Consider the following 16,750-nt stretch of genomic DNA (forward strand, 5'->3'; position numbering starts at 1 on the left):
GCAAGGTCTTTATTTTTTGGCTTTTTGAATAAAATAATGGATTTGCTGCTTTAAGACTTGTTACATAATACTGTTAACTTTTTTTTCTTACCGCTCGAGGCCGGTATAGTATTGTAGATTCCCCCACTTTTGAGATATGGTTTCTTTCGAGGTAATGAGGGGAAATGACCAGAAGCCTATTTGACAGCTGATGAAGTTATTCACCCGGGCTTCTCCTAACAAAATATTTCTTAGAGAGACATAAATTAATGTTTATAGCACGGTGTAGAAGTTCCCCTCCCCCAACAGTATACCCGCCCCACGCCATCTTGAATAGAAAGAGAAGCCACACTGTCAAACCAGCACACTTCTATTTTCACCAACACAATCGTTCCTCATACCATCCCTGTTCCTCCATCCACTGCTTGGCATCATGGTGCTGCCCTTTTACCAGCTCCCTCAAAAGTATACTGCAGGAGCACTCAGACTCCGCTTGGAGTGCTGTTGCCCATCCCAGCCATGACACAGAAGCATGCCCTCATTCACAGGGGACAGAACCTTTTAAATAAAGGCTGCCTATAGTGACACCACAAGTCCCGGCCAGAATGGAGATGATTGGGTAATTCCCCCATCAATCACGCCTGGAGACCGGCCGCACTGCTGTATGTGACTGGGATTGATCTTATGCACATAATTTGTATTATGTAACTATCCTCCACTCACTGCATTTTGCTGGAGAAATAAGCCTGTTGTAATCGGAAGATTCTGTTTTGCTGTAGTTTCGGTCATGAATTCGGAGAATTAAGACATTCGGAATGTCAATTAAAACCCCAATCCCACCCCCGCCTCCAACTCATTGGCTGACACAATGGTGTCAATATTCACTCTGTTAAATAAAAACAAAGACTACCTGCATGCAAATCACAGCTTGTGGGGAGCATTAATTACTTTTAAGCTCTTCATTAGAAGCTGTCCTAATAATATTCCTGTGTTATTACTTGCAAAGATCTAAGTGCCTCCAGCTGTCCCTTTTACCGGCCTCATTAACATTGCTACTGCCTTTAAGGTCCGGGCAGTGTCCAGACTTCCTCGCCCCAAAGGCCCTGAGCCCAGTATTGTGCCTCCAGCTCTCCCAAAGCTAACCCTTTCCAAGGTAACGAAGGCCAAAGGCAAAATTACACATTGTTTTGGCAAATCCTTCCACCTCTTACCCACTGCCATTGGGGAGACTGAGTTCCTTTTTGAGAGCTTCTACATGACCAGGGTGGCAGAGATGGGTTAAAGGGAGCCAAATAGAAAAAAGTGCCCTCCACAGAAAAATATTCGGGAACTCAGAAAACTAAGCCTTGAATGCCTTAGCCTATGCAATATATATTTTGGAACGGAGTGAATTTTTTCTAATGGTATACCTTTAATTTACTTTCCACTCAGTCCTTTGCACTTATTCTCATTCCATGCTCTAACCATTAATTTTTGTCTCTTTTAAAAAAAATGTTTTATGTTTGTGTTTGTTTTGCCAGCCAGTCTTTCAATGCTTCACTTCTGGGAGGTCTGGAGGTGGAACCCCCTTGTACTCTTCCCCAGACCAATATTAATTCATATTCCACATCTGAGTCTATATGGGTGTAGCTGCATTTTTCTTAGTCGCTCAAAGCTGCAGCTGAAAATTAATTATCCCTTTCATCAAGGACTACCACTTCACCCGGACTTTCTTTTTGCTTAATTCTGTTATTCTTTCTTAAAATAAATCTAGATATTAGCCTGGGACGCCATCTGCCCTTTCCAGTGGTTCAGGTGAAAATGAAAGACCCTGTGGCACTCTTTGAAGGAAAGAAGGAGTTTCTCCCCGTTCCCCTTCAACCAACACCATCGAGAACAGGTTAATTGGTCATTCGTCTCATTGCTGTTTGTTGGGACAGTGCTGTGCACAAAATGGCTGCCATGTTTTCCTACATACCAATAGTGACTGCACTTCAAAATACGTGGAAGTGTTTTGAGATCTTTCTGAGATAAGATAAATGCAAATTCTTTTGTTCTTTCTTAGAATGAGAAGAAATTGTAAAGCCGAGCTGGGTTCAAGTTTTGACTTGAATGTCCTTGGTGAAAACAATTCTGTGTTACTTTTCCCATCACCACAGAATTCCACACTGCAGTTTGCTTTGACAAATAACACCGTAAACAGACTAATGACTTTCTATATGAGCGTTTAACTTTTTTTTTCCTTGCTAATTTTCTCTTCCAATTTTCCCCTCTCCTCCACTGAGTACAATTCCACAGGTATTAATGGCCCCCTTTAATATCTTGCCATCCTTCACATGTACGCTTCACCAATGAATGTCACCTGGCTATTCAACCACAGGCGAATCCAATCACGTCACCACCCCAATATCAACATACACACTTCCAGTACGGGCTACAGGATCACTATCAGAAGCAGGAAACCTGAGTGATTTTCTTTTTGACGACCCAAGGTGCTGAGGCCAACTGCCTCTACCACCATTAAGACAGAAATTTGTAACTCACTACAGATCGGGGAGTGGAACACCAGACTTTCTTGGTCTCTACAGTTCAGCTGCTTATTGAATAAACTCACTGTTTAATTCCATTTGACTGTGAGTTGATCTTGTCAAAGCAATGATAGCTTGCAATTCAACCTTAACAGCCAAAAGTCATCTTAACTTCTGGTGACCTTTGCCAGTGCAAAGTGATACATTTCTGGGGATTAATGAGCGTAACTGGGTTTGCAAAGATAAGGCTTAATACCCTTACAATCCCCTTTCCCTAATAATACAGAAGTGAAAATTCTAATGGGGTGTTGGCAAGTATGTATATATCTCTACGTCTAATGATAGGTTTTGTCGCGTAATTCCCCGTCTGTATCCCGGCACCCCAATCTGAACACAGAGACAATGGCTAACAAACTGTTGTGTCTATCTGTAACGGTGCGTGGCTCTGTACAAAACAGATTTTCAGACTTCACTCCTTCTTCTTGGGTAAGGTTAGGAGAATTTTATTTCAATCAGAGGGTTATTAGGACATAGATGGGGTGAAATTCAACTTCATCAGGGGGTGCAGAATGGGTGATAGTGGATGGGCTGCACAGTATACACCTCGCCTGATTTTCCTTTCCATTGCCTGTTTTGTGCCCCCACCAAAGTTGAGGCTCACCCCTGGAACGTCTTACCAGAAACAGTGGTGGAAGCAGATACCATACTAATCTTTAAAAGGGACCTAGATAAATATTTGAGAAAGAAGAAAATTAAAGGAGTATCGGGAATGGACAGAGGAACGGGTAGATAGCTCTTGGAGAGCCAGCGCAGGCGCGATTGACTGAATGGCCTCCTTCTGTGCAGTAAAACTCTATGATTTATTCTATCTCTTGCTGCTCTGGCTGCTACAAAGTTATCTCTTTTACCAATTTTTCAAAATGTAGTTTCTTTCATTAGCAGACCGTGATTATTGAGTGACATTTTTGTCAAAGGAAAGCAGCAGTAGAAAGCATTGCATGAGTTTATAAAAGAAAGAAGGCAAAAACTTGCATTTATATAGCGCTTTTCACAACCTAAGCATGTCCCAAGGTGCTTTACAGCCAATTAAGTACTTTTGAAGTGTAGTCACTGTTGTAATGTAGGAAACACAGCAGTCAGTTTGCACACAGCAAGCTCCCACAAACAGCAATGTAACGGTGACCAGATAATTTTTTTTAGCGATATTGGTTGAGGGATAAATATTGGCCTGGACATTGGGGAGAACTCCCCTGCTCTTCCTTGAATCATGCCGAGGGATCTTTTACATCCACCTGTGAGGGCAGACGGAGCCTCGGTTTAACATCTCACCTCACAACACAACAGGAAATGTGGAAAATGAACATTGTTTAAAAAAAACAGCTCTTCAGAATAAATTATAAAGAGAACAGCTGGCAGATTTATGGCAGTAATTAGAACATACGGTTCTGCTGGTGTCATCAGAACTGCTCAGTTGAATTGCAGCCTTCTAACTCACTGTCAGCCATGTTTTATAAAATACTATTTTTCCTCAGCTTTCTCCCTTTCTTTCCTAAACGTGCTGAAAAATAAATTTTGAAGACAGGAAACAGCAAAGCGGGAGCAGGCACTGGAGATCCCTGAGGGATCTCTGTAGATGACAAAACAAGAAACTATTGTCCCATTAACATGACCCTAAGTGTGCACGTTGTTTTGCTTAATTTTCTCTCCTGAAGGCAGCGACCCTTTCTGGTTCCATTGGAAGCTCTCTATTACCTTACCAAAATGCCTATTCTTTATGCATTGGCCCCGAAAGCTAGTAGTAGCAGTTTATTTGACCTTCAGAGGCCATCACAGCTGGCCCTGATGTCCACACATGAACTTTTCTGACAGAGGTCATCAGATAGCAACCAGGTGTGGAACCTTTCCCTTACTGTTTTATCCCCCACTCCTCCAGCAGTGCTGAAACCAACTGGATCACCCTTCCTCTCTCCTGAAGTGCAGTACCAGCTGTGAACAGATAGAATTACATCTGGAACCTTTGGGTCTGGTTGGATTAGTATTATATCATGTGATGTCTTTACCCACAAGGCCACTGGGTGGGAGGAGCTGTTAGCTATGTTTTATTCCAATAGGAAGGCCCACAAGAGCACTTTAATCCAGGAAAAAAGTAATTGGTTCAAAAAAACTATTTTTTTCCCTATCTGTTTACCTTATAAGAGTTCTGCTCTAGTGTCATAATCTTGTAATAATTTATGTTTGTGTCAAATGATTTAAAAGCCAACAGACTAGCTCAACATATATAATCAAAGAGGATTCCTCTCAAAGCAACAGAACTATTGGCAACGATAGGCAATTTTGTTTATACTTGTGCTAAGAGACCCAGCAATTTCCATTTATTGAGTGTACTGAGATTGTGGTCAGACTCTTAAAGTTTGATATCATTCAAAGGGCCTTGTCTAACAGACTCTCTGCTACACCTCTGATATTCTTTCTAATTTTGTTGTTACAAATTGGATAGCCAAGTGATGAAGGATAAAATACTAGAGCCTGGACTTCAGTTGCTTTTAAGCCTTTATTCACAGAGATTCCCTTACTTACACTTACACACACACACACACACGCACACGCACCACACCCTAGATAAGCTCTCATTAAAAGGATACAAGGGAGTCCCTAATTAACACACACCACCTGAATACAATTAACACTAATTGATATAAATCACATGATACAATTAACATTTGTTATGATGTCACACACAAAAAAGTTTTTAATTTTCAGCGGCCATAAGCTCTGGAATTCCCTCCCTAAATCTCTCTCGCTTTCTTCCCCCTCCTCCTCCTCTAAGACGCTCCTTAAAACTTACCTCTTTGACCGAGCTTTTGGTCACCTGTCCTAGTATCTCCTTATGTGGCTCGGTGCCAAATTTTGTTTGATAACGCTCCTGTGAAGCGCCTCGGGATGTTTTACTATTTTTAAAGGCGCTATATAAATGCAAGTTGTTGTTATTTCCTTCACTGTCTTCTGATAGAATCAGAAGTAACTTACTTTGGGGGGTAATGCCTAAGTCACAGACTGAGTGACCTGGATTCCAATCTCACTCTGACTTCATCCAGACTGTGAATTGAAAATCTTAGGTTATCAGGGATCTCCCCAACCAGAGGGCAAGATGCCAATGGGAGCGAATATTGGCAAGGATTCCAATTTGGGCCACACTTCTACCCCGCCCTCCTCGCTGACCATATGGCCACATCTGTAGGTCACTTGTTCATCCAGAGTATTGAGGGTGTGCATCTCCTGTGATTATAATGAGGGACCATGGTAAATGAGGATAAAAAAATCCTTCAAAAAAATAGTAATTTATCTTAAATGGTCATTGGGTATTCTAATACCTCAGAATGTTATTGCACTAATGTGCTGTGTCATGGAATGGCAGGAGATGGATTTGGATCCTAGTGTTCCCACACAATGAATTCCCAATCTCAGCTGGGTCAACAGAGGTTAAGACTGAGTGGTGCTGTGGCACTTTTCAAAAGTGGAGGAAAATTTAACTCATTGATCTTGTGGATACCTCCTAGTAGCCAGTTGAAGAGATCCATCAGTATAGGCCTGGGAGCAGAGTGCCTGTTAACTTGTCCTCTTGGTTGTGACATGAGGAGAACAAAACAACTGGAGGAAAAATACATACCAGTTTACAAGTTTAACCAATAACAACAATAACTCGCCTTCATATAGTCCCAAAGTGATTCACAGAGTCATAAGGGAAAAAATGCACTATTTACAAACTAGATATGAGTTAATAGCAATGTGACGTTCATTCTGTTTATAACCTGATTGTTTGTAGATTATGAAGTTGCTGATTATATTGTATGGTTAAATTTATGTCGCTTAGGAGGTATTTAATTCCTACCTGATTTACAACTTCAAGTGTTATGTGTTCCTGTGCGTGCAAGAAAAGCATGAGGTAAGTGACTTGTTACATTTGGATCACCTCTAACCATGGGTTGAGTTTAATAATGCACAAAAACAAGTTTCAAACCCGTTTTCCATCCCAAAGGCTGAATGATGCTGCTTAAAGAAATCTGGAATTATTCCAGTTAAAGGAATGTATCAGGGTGGATGAAACTGAAGCTTTTTTAATGTTATTGTTTGATTGGGAATTATATTATTTAGATCAAGTAACCAATTCGAGATTATTTGATCAGGATTTTCAGGTTTAGATCCTGATCTACAGATCCCCGGTCGGACATGGGATTTACTGAGCTGGAATCGGGATTATACTCATCTTCTACATCTCTATACAACAGAGCTTTAATCATTCAGGAATTTTAAAAAATAACCAATAAACCTATACTTTCCATTAAATTGGTATCAAATTGAATGTACTTTGGGGGCTCATTTTCTCTAATCGCTCACCGGTTAACACCTTTATGTAAAATTCCTTTAATGCACAATTTTAATATAGACATTAACTTGTTTAAAGTAAATGGGTGAATGACGGTGACACAAAGGAATTTTACACAAAGATGTTCATCAGTGCACTACCAGGTAAAATTAAACTTCTGTATGTTTAAAATTAAAAAGGCTGTTGGGTAATGTTTTGATCAGGGGTTTTGTGGCTCTGAAAATCCACAGTGTTTTTCAGGGCACCTGGGGGGGTGGTGGGGGTGGGCACCATGGTAGTGGCGAGTCGAGGTGGATCCTGGGGCAGGACCTGTTTACGCCGGGTGGCATCAAAGGTGAACCAAATCGCGTCATCATTTGGCATCTACACCCAAACAGGGGTGATTGGATAGCAATCAACGGCTGCAGCCTAGTTAATGTTCCCCTCCCTAGTCCAGGGACACTAAGCCAATCTCAATTACACCCCCCCCCCCCCCCCACCTGAGGTCAGCTAACTCAGCAGAGAGTTGTAACAACAACAATTTGCATTTATATAGCACCTTTAACGTAGTAAAACGTCCAAGGCGCTTCACAGGAGCGATTATCAAACAAAATTTGACACCGTGCCGCATAAAAGAGATATTAGGACGAGGGACCAAAAGCTTGGTCAAAGAGGCAGGTTTTAAGGAGCATCTTAAAGGAGGAGAGAGAAGTGGAGAGGTTTAGGGAGGGAATTCCAAAGCTTAGGACCTAGGCAGCTAAAGGCACAGCTGTCAACGGTGGAGCGATTAAAATCAGGGATGTGCAAGCGGCAAGAATTGGAGGAGCGCAGAGATCTCGGAGGGTTGTAGGGCTGGCGGAGGTTACCGAGATAGGGAAAGGCAAGGCTATAGAGGGATTTGAAAACAAGAATAAGAATTTTAAAATCGAGGCGTTCCCGGACCAGGAGTCAATGTAGGTAATCATACCTTCCCTCCCCCAGAGGGAGGCATTGCACTGCCACCACCACTGGGAGGGTGTAATTATAGATTGACAAGTTTACATAGGCAGTTTTCATTATAAACATGAACATTGGAATTTATGATGGACACATAAAAATAAAGGCAGAACGTATGACTTTAAAATGGGGATTCAGTTATAGCTGTGCACCCTGTTCTTATTATCCTCCACCCTCTAACCCTACTTCACCTGAAAGCTAGACTTGGTCTTCACTCCTTGTATAAGAACATAAGAAATAGGAGCAGGAGTAGGCCAATCGGCCCCTCGAGCCTGCTCGGCCATTCAATAAGATCATGGCTGATCTGGTCCTAATCTTAAATCTAAATTCATGTCCAATTTCCTGCCCGCTCCCCGTAACCCCTAATTCCCTTTACTTCTAGGAAACTGTCGATTTCTGTTTTAAATTTATTTAATGATGTAGCTTCCACAGCTTCCTGGGGCAGCAAATTCCACAGACCTACTACCCTCTGAGTGAAGAAGTTTCTCCTCATCTCAGTTTTGAAAGAGCAGCCCCTTATTCTAAGATTATGCCCCCTAGTTCTAGTTTCACCCATCCTTGAGAACATCCTTACCGCATCCACCCGATCAAGCCGCTTCACAATCTTATATGTTTCAATAAGATCGCCTCTCATTCTTCTGAACTCCAACGAGTAGAGTCCCAATCTACTCAACCTCTCCTCATATGTCCGCCCCCTCATCCCCGGGATTAACCGAGTGAACCTTTTTTGTACTGCCTCGAGAGCAAGTATGTCTTTTCTTAAGTATGGAGACCAAAACTGTATGCAGTATTCCAGGTACGGTCTCGCCAATACCTTATATAACTGCAGCAATACCTCCCTGTTTTTATATTCTATCCCCCGAGCAATAAAAGCCAACATTCCGTTGGCCTTCTTGATCACCTGGTGCACCTGCATACTAACTTTTTGATCTTCTTGCACTAGGACCCCCAGATCCCTTTGTACTGCAGTACTTTCCAGTTTCTCGCCTTTAAGATAATAACTTGCTCTCTGATTTTTCCTGTCAAAGTGCATAACCTCACATTTTCCAATATTGTATTGCATCTGCCAAATCTCCGCCCATTCACCCAGCCTGTCTATATCCCCCGTAGGTTTTTTATGTCCTCCTCACTCTCCACTTTCCCTCCCATCTTTGTATCATCTGCAAACTTTGATACGTTACACTCGGTCCCCTCCTCCAAATTGTTAATATAGATTGTAAAGAGCTGGGGACTCAGCACCAACCCCTGCGGAACACCACTGGCTACTGGTTGCCAGTCCGAGAATGAACCATTTATCCCAACTCTCTGCTTCCTGTTCGATAACCAATCCTCCACCCATGCCAGAATATTACCCCCAATCCAGTGATTCTTTATCTTGAGCAATAATCTTTTATGTGGCACCTTGTCGAATGCCTTCTGGAAGTCTAAATACACTACGTCCACTGGTTCCCCTTTATCCACCCGGTATGCAACACCACAGGAGATCAACTAGTTTTATTAACATAGTTAGACGAAGGCTGCTTGTTAAGATTTCCTGATTTGGGCCAGTATCAACATTGATGAAGTTAGTTCCTGATGAAATGTCCCCAGTTTGACATGACATTTTTTGAGCTTAGATCTGGATCATCACCAGATAAAAAGTCGACAGTTCCTTTAATCACTTGGCAATATCATCTAACGAAAAACAACAGAAAACACTTTGTCTTCAATCTGCCATGCTGACCCTCCCCTCCGGTCTCTTGGGTCGTACATATCCTGGAGAGTGGCCAGCGTGACCTGTTCCTAAACCCTCTCCCATGCTGTTCTGAGCCGGCTGTCGGGAAGCATGAATCCATGAGCCAGAGATGACTCACCCCTTTTCTCTGCCCCCTGTGTAATTGCATTGCTCTTCGCTCAGTGGCTTCCTTCAGCAGATTGAACATATGTCCTCTTAGAATCATACAGCACAGATGGAGGCCATTCAGCCTATCGTGCCTGTGCCAGCTCTTTGAAAGGGCTATCCAATTAATCCCACTCCCCTGCTCTTTCCCCATGGCCCTTCAAATTTCCCCCTTCCAAGTATTTATTCAATTTCCTTTTGAAAGTTACTATTGAATCTGCTTCCACCGCCCTTACAGACAATGCATTCCAGACCATAGCAGAAAGAAAGGTCTCCTCAACTTGCCTCTGGTTCTTTTGCCTAGAATGGCCTTCTGACTCAATTAGCGAATCAATTCAATACATTCTGAACCGTGCTACAGGTGGCATATTGTATTAATGTATGTGGCAGGTAGGCTAGTAAAGTGAAGCCAAGCTAATATTTAGTGCCTTTAGAGCCAACAAAGAGAGAAGCCTTTTCTTTAACCACTTGTCCCAGAGGTAAAAAAACACATAATGTTGCTTTCACTCACATGTTTGCTATTTATTAATTTTGCATTATTTTAATGCAAGAATCCGTATGAGTTTCTTCTTTTTAATGCGGGAGTACCAGGTGAGTTTTTTGTGCTCTTCTGCCACCCCAGCTGCGATCAGGTGACTCACACAGAATGAGGATGCTGGTTTCTATGTAAGCTAACTTGCTGTTGTAACCAGCTCAGCCATTAGAGAAACCACGATGGTTCTTGTTAATAACACTCGGCTGGAACTGAAAGTCATTTTTACAGAACTGTAGAATTAACAGCTGATTCCTGCAACACATCATCGCTACTGATTAAACACATTTAGAAAGCTTTGATCATTTTGACAGGCCGAGAATGTAACTGCCCCTCTATGGTAGATCCACAGCTGACAGACGTGCATCCTATACGAAAGCTAGCTTCGGGCTGAACTGTGAAGGCTTACACATTACTCACACATTTTGTCTTCATCTTACTAGCCCACCTGTCGTATACACTAATACAGTATGTCACCTGTAGCACTGTTCGAAATTGAAATGATACACTGACTGAATATTTCACTCAGGCTGTGTGGACTTGACGTGACTCTGTTTGATCTGTGTAACTGTAGACAGCCCTTTTTTCTACTTTGACTTGATATTTGAGAGCAGGACGAGTAATGTTGGTGAGAGAAGAGCCAGTCCTCATTTGTCTAATGTCTCAGATAGGTGCAAACTATATAAATAGCCAGGTTCCCTACACAAAGGGTCTATATGTCCTGTACAGATTCTATATAGCTCCTATTATCATTCTCATCTGATATGCTGTTACCTTTAACACTGCGTGTATTGGCGTCCTGCACAATATGTCTGACTCTTTCAGTAAAGTCAGACTCAGTGCTGTGTAAACATGGATCTGGAGTTACTCTAGATTTGAATCAGACTCAGATTTGACAAATCACCTGGTTCTGGGTTGAAGCCACCTTAAGGCCAACTTTTGAAGTGTTCAGACCATCTTTGAAGAGAGCTGAGCATCAGATTAGGCTCAGCCTGTTCTAAATGTTTCCCAACCTGTTGCTCAGCTAGAAAGAAACTGCAGCTCAAGAAATTACTTCACACACAGAGCTTCCTGGATCTGTAACTCAATCAGCCATTGATAATCCATTCAGTGGATTTGTTTATTCCTCTTGGTATTTTATCCTCATAAATTCACACATTCTTGTATTAGCACATGCAGATTTTTCTATTGCAATTATTCCCAGTTACAGCAGTCATTCAGTTACACACTGTTGACATAGTGTGCAAAGAGCATGGTTCACAGTAGTACAGAGAGGTGGGGAGTCAGCCTTAGGTAGAGGCTAGGGAACAATCCAACTGGTTCTGCTCAGCTGTACAGGTTTACAAGTAGAGTATACTGCTGTGGTTGTCTTTTTCAATGACACTGCCAATCATTGGATTTTTTTGGCAGTACTACTATAATTTTGTGAACTTCTACAAGCAGGTGGCTTAGTAATCTAGCCCCCTCCCTTTGTGTGGTGCCTTGGCTACAAGGGAACGTTGTCAAAGTACCACCTAGTCATTGGTACTTGAACGGAAATGGGGGGGCCAGATTTTGAAGAATTTCTCTTGGTTCAAACTTCAGTGAGTAGATTATTTTGTTGGGCTGGACTATTGTCCATATTGCTTCGACCCACATGGATCAGTTGAGCGAGTTCTGCCTGCTGTCACCTCAGTGGGATGCACTGTTTGGAGGAAACCCAGGGCCAGGTCCAGGGGGACTAAAGATATAATTGAAAGTGTGTACGTGATTCTCTCCCACCTTCCCTGATTGATTGGCAGGATAACTGCATGGTCCTTGTTTGTACTGCTGCACAAATGATTCAGCTAATTCACAAATAATGTAGAGTACAATGGTGACAGAACACTACATCTCATAATGGGGTTAGTTCAGATTCTAGATTATAGGCTGTAACGACACTAATATACCATAGCTCAAGCCCTTTGGGCTGTCTGCAGTGCTGTCGGAGCAGCCACTGTCACATGCACTGTTCCTAATCAAATGCAAACCCATGGCTAGATGATATGGTGAATTGACAATCAGTGATGGCATCATCCATTGAATTGGTTACCTGGTTACTTGTCATCTACTTCCTCTTCAGAAGCAAGAGAACAGCAGCTATAAAAAAAATTGTTAAAAATGAAGGGTTGTTGGACACCATTGGAATACCAACCAGTTTAAGCATCACCAAGCAACCATAGGACTTGGCCATAAAATGAATTTGCAGCAAGTATTTACACTGGCCTATCACGAGGAAAGCTGCAAGTAGTTGGAAAGGTATCTTCTAGTCCTGATATAACTCTACAGCATAAACTATATGTGTATGTTTATTTGTGTAGGTATGTATTTGAACATATATATCAACACCACTAAAATACATGTGTCATTCATCTCATTGCTCTTTGTGGGACCTTGCTGTGCCCAAATTGGCTGCTGCATTTGCCTACAGTGACTACACTTCAAAAGTACTTCATTGGCAGTGAAGCGCTTTGGGATGTCCTATGAAAGGTGCTTTATAATTACAAGTTCCTTCTTTGCTGTATGTTTCTGTATGTGTGTATGTATATGTTTGTGTGTATGTACATTTGTATATGTATGCGTATGAGGAGAATTAACACTTTGAGATTTATCCCTTCTGGATGCATTCCAGAATAAAGCAGTTATCTAACAGCAGCACAGTCCTGCTAACTTCCCTTCTGCAAACGGGGCAGTAGAAGCTATTAATAGGTGCCACGTCGATAAGATTGTTCAATTAAAGGGAACTTCACTCAAATACCAATTAATTCCACATTCTTTTTGCTGGATTGTGTCAGCAACAAGCAGGGACCAGCAACAATAAGTCTTCTGTGAAACCTCTGACTGAAAGAGACATTTGCTTCAAGTGCAGATTCATTCATATTTTCGTGGTTTCCGTTCTGCTTAAAGCATGTATTATTTCCATATTTTCTAATCGTGACAAAAGAAATTGCATATTATCTCTTATCCATCATTCACCTCCTAGTCGAAACCCAAAATAAAACAACATGCTGCTACTTAACTCATCCTGTTTTCTAAGAAATGTCTGCAGGGAACATAGGTGAGCGGTAATTAATTCTACTTTTTTTAAACATACTTACCTATATTTTGATTACAAAACATTTTAAGTTAATACTTTAACGTGTTATTATATTATCGCCACGCTCAAATGTAAACGAGCTGAGATTTAGGGGCTCTTCAAAAATGTGGAACTATGAATCTGCAGTCACACCAGGAACTCCCGCTGCTGCGAAGCATGTCTGGTCCGTTGCATTTGAAATCTCAAAAAGGATGAGACGTTTGTTAAAGGCTTTATATAATAGGATGGCTGAAGTATCTCATGAGGTGGAAATATAAGGGTTCCCACTGTTTAACAAAGAGAGCCCCTCTAATGGTGTTGTTTGTACTTTGGGATCACTGCTGTGCGGACCTGTGCAGTAACAATTTCCCATGACTCTGAATTCCTCAGTGTTTGCAAATGCCCGCGTATACCCAAGTAAAGATGTGTTCCTAGGCCCGCGTCCCCAAATCACAGAAATCAGAACAAAGCAGCAACAAAACAGAGGAAGATTGCTGTACCATCTCCCAGCAACATTAAAATGAAGTTTTAAAGCACCTTTATATTGGCAGGTTGGAGTCCATTCTAGGAGAGACACGAGAAGCTGGGATTGTTTTTCTTAGAGCAGAGGAGGTTAAAGGGGAGATTTAATAGAGGTGTTCAAAATTATGAAGGGTTTTGATAGAGTAAATAAGGAGAAACTGTTTCCACTGGCAGGAGGGTCGGTAACCAAAGGACACAGATTTAAGGTAATTGGCAAAAGAACCAGAGGAGATGAGGAGAATTTGAAGCAGATTCAATAATAACTTTCAAAAGGGAACTTGATATATAATTGAAAAGCAAACATTTGCTGGGCTATGGGGAAACAGCAGAGGAGTGGGACTAGTTGGATTGCTCTTTCAAAGAGCCAACACAGGCACGATGGGCCGAATGGCCTCCTGTGTACTATGATTTTTATCACATCCTCAGTGCTTTCCAACCAATGGGTCATTCTTGAAGTGTAGTCACTGTAGGCAAACAAGGCATTCTGTTTAGGTGATGCTATGTGGGAGGATTACTGGTCACGGCACTGGGAGGACACCCTTCTCTTCAAATAGTGCCCTGGGATCTGTTTTACCCTCTCAAGCGGGCAGACTGGGCCCCAGTTTAACCCAGAGATGGCAACTCCAACAATTCTTTGTCAGTACTTCACTGAGGCGTCAGCCTACATTAAGTGCTCAAATGGCTTAAAACAGCTGCGTGTGTGTGTAAATAGCAGTGGCACTTGCAGTTGTTTTGGAAAAGATTTTAAAACCTGTTCTTTTTTGCTGTAGTAATTTCCCCAATTACTGGGTTGATCCTGTGCGGGGTAATAGTAGCAAAGGCCTTCACTCACACCCGGCTCAGAAGGGATCAGTTAAATAGCTCGGTGGAGCCTGTTTTTTTTTCCACTGGAGCCTCTTTCCCCCTCCCTGTTGTTAAAAAGAAACTTTGCCCTAAATGGGACAATGGTAACAGCAGCAGAGTAAGAGTTCAATATTTTTTTTTAACCACCTCTGCATTTGGTTTCAATGCACTGTTTATAATGGCGCAGAGGTCACAGGCTGGGCTCCCATCAGTTGTCTCCTAGGTATGGAGCCCACTGCTTGAGATGGAACTAAAGTTCATAGATATTTTTATATTTGATACGGTCCCCGAATTCTGTGGGTTGCAGAGAGCGGGCACAAGACCTGGTTCCACCAGGATTGTGCCTCATGCAAGAATCCCAGGAAATTCCGATTGGGAAGGGGACTGGGTGAGTCTTCTGCCTGCACTCCTCTCCCCCACCTCCCCATGTAAAAGGGGCATACCTGGGCAGTTCCTGGACTGCACCGCCCATTATGCCTTTGTTAGGCCCAACCAAACTCCCAGCAACTGAGGCCTGGTGTGAGTTCTGTTGAAGCTCTGGGAAAAATCAAAGGGCTGCAGTAGGAAGAGGTCATTAATCCCGGAGCAATAATCCAGGCCGACATTTCAGTGTCTTTAAGATGCTTCTGACAGTGCGACGATTCCTTCGAGGTGCTGAAGCACTGGAATAATAGTTTATTCTCCATAACAATAGAATCTAGATCTGATTGTGATGAATATGCTTTATTTTTTTTTTGAAAAGAGAAAGAAATGTACTGAATTCTGCTATTGTGTACATTCTATTCAGCTCTGAGGAGCAGAATCGACTGACGCTGTAAAGGTCAATCTTTTAATAAAAAAAGCATGTGTGAGGTATCCTGTACATCGATGCTCCAGACAATCTATAATCCGTGATCTCTCGGGAGGTTTGACTAGAGCTCATTTCGGCCCTGAGTGTAGAGACCACAGATTTCCATCAGTATGAATTCGCTTCCAACCTCTTGGGAGCACAGGGGCTTTATCAGTTTGTATTCTCAGAGTCTTAACCTTTTTGCAGTCATTTACAAGGGTCGGTTTGAAAAAGCGCAGGCGGATAGCACGAAGCGTTCCCTTTTGAGCCTTGTTTATTTTGCCTGCAGTTTGTTTTGCATTTACAGCTGTTTCGAATCGAAAAAAGCTTGATTTGAATCACTTTCCCAAGCGATTGCAATGCAGATTTGGCTCTGAAGCGGAACTCTGAATGTAAACCGCGTCCCTTCGTCAAACTGACACGTAAAGTCTCACCCCTCTAGCTACAGCTGCACTTTGTTTTTCTTTTCCCCCCCCCCCCCTTATCTTTTCTTCCTTCACCTCCTAAGGTTGGTACCTTGTGCAGAGGGCGTATGGACACGCAGATATTGGCAGCCCTCCAGAAACATAGCCAAATGACAAATTCTTTGCCTGTGAACCTAAGGTGTGTGTGTGTGTGTGAGATATTTAACCATGGAAGACATAACGGCCAAACCCAATTCTGCCCTCACCTGACACCATAAACTCAGTTTCCAGCAGGGGCGACTAGTTACAGATCAGGAGCAGGAACCATCACTCATTTCCCCTCCTCCCCCCTATCACCCCCCCATCACACCAAGCAGTACAATGACGCTGAGGTTAATTGTAATGCCCCTCTGCTGTCTGGTTTAGATCAACTAACCCAGCATAGGCATGTGGCAAAAGAACCAGAGGGGAAATGAGGAGATTTTTTTACGCGGTGAGTTGTTATGATTTGGAATGCGCTGCCTGAAAGGGCGGTGGAAGCAGATTCAATAGTAACTTTCAAAAGGGAATTGGATAAATACTTTGAAAGGAAAAAATTTAGAGGGCTAGGGGAAAGAGCAGGGTAATGGGACTAATTGGATAGCTCTTTCAAAGAGCCGGCACAGGCACGATGGGCTGAATGGCCTCCTTCTGTGCTCTATGATTCTATGTGTTGATCGTAGAGCCCCGTGTGCTTCATTACTACACAATACATTCGCACAGCGGTACTTTCATGACCGTGCTGTTTGCACAGTACGGCCTC

At 42.4% G+C, this 16,750-nt stretch overlaps 1 protein-coding gene across 2 annotated transcripts in view; it reads right to left on the reverse strand.

Annotated features, from left to right (window-relative positions):
• Positions 1–16,750, reverse strand: part of LOC137344534 (prickle-like protein 1) — an 87,758-nt gene that overhangs the window by 34,046 nt on the left and 36,962 nt on the right. The window contains exon 2 of one of the 2 annotated variants that reach the window (XM_068007579.1): positions 12,328–12,374. The exons of the other annotated variant lie outside the window; for it this stretch is intronic. The gene's annotated coding sequence lies outside the window, so the exon portion shown is untranslated. The remainder of the gene's footprint in view (positions 1–12,327; positions 12,375–16,750) is intronic. 2 annotated transcript variants of the gene reach the window in all.

This window comes from Heptranchias perlo, chromosome 27 (assembly GCF_035084215.1).
Source record: "Heptranchias perlo isolate sHepPer1 chromosome 27, sHepPer1.hap1, whole genome shotgun sequence".
Lineage (NCBI taxonomy): Eukaryota > Metazoa > Chordata > Chondrichthyes > Hexanchiformes > Hexanchidae > Heptranchias > Heptranchias perlo.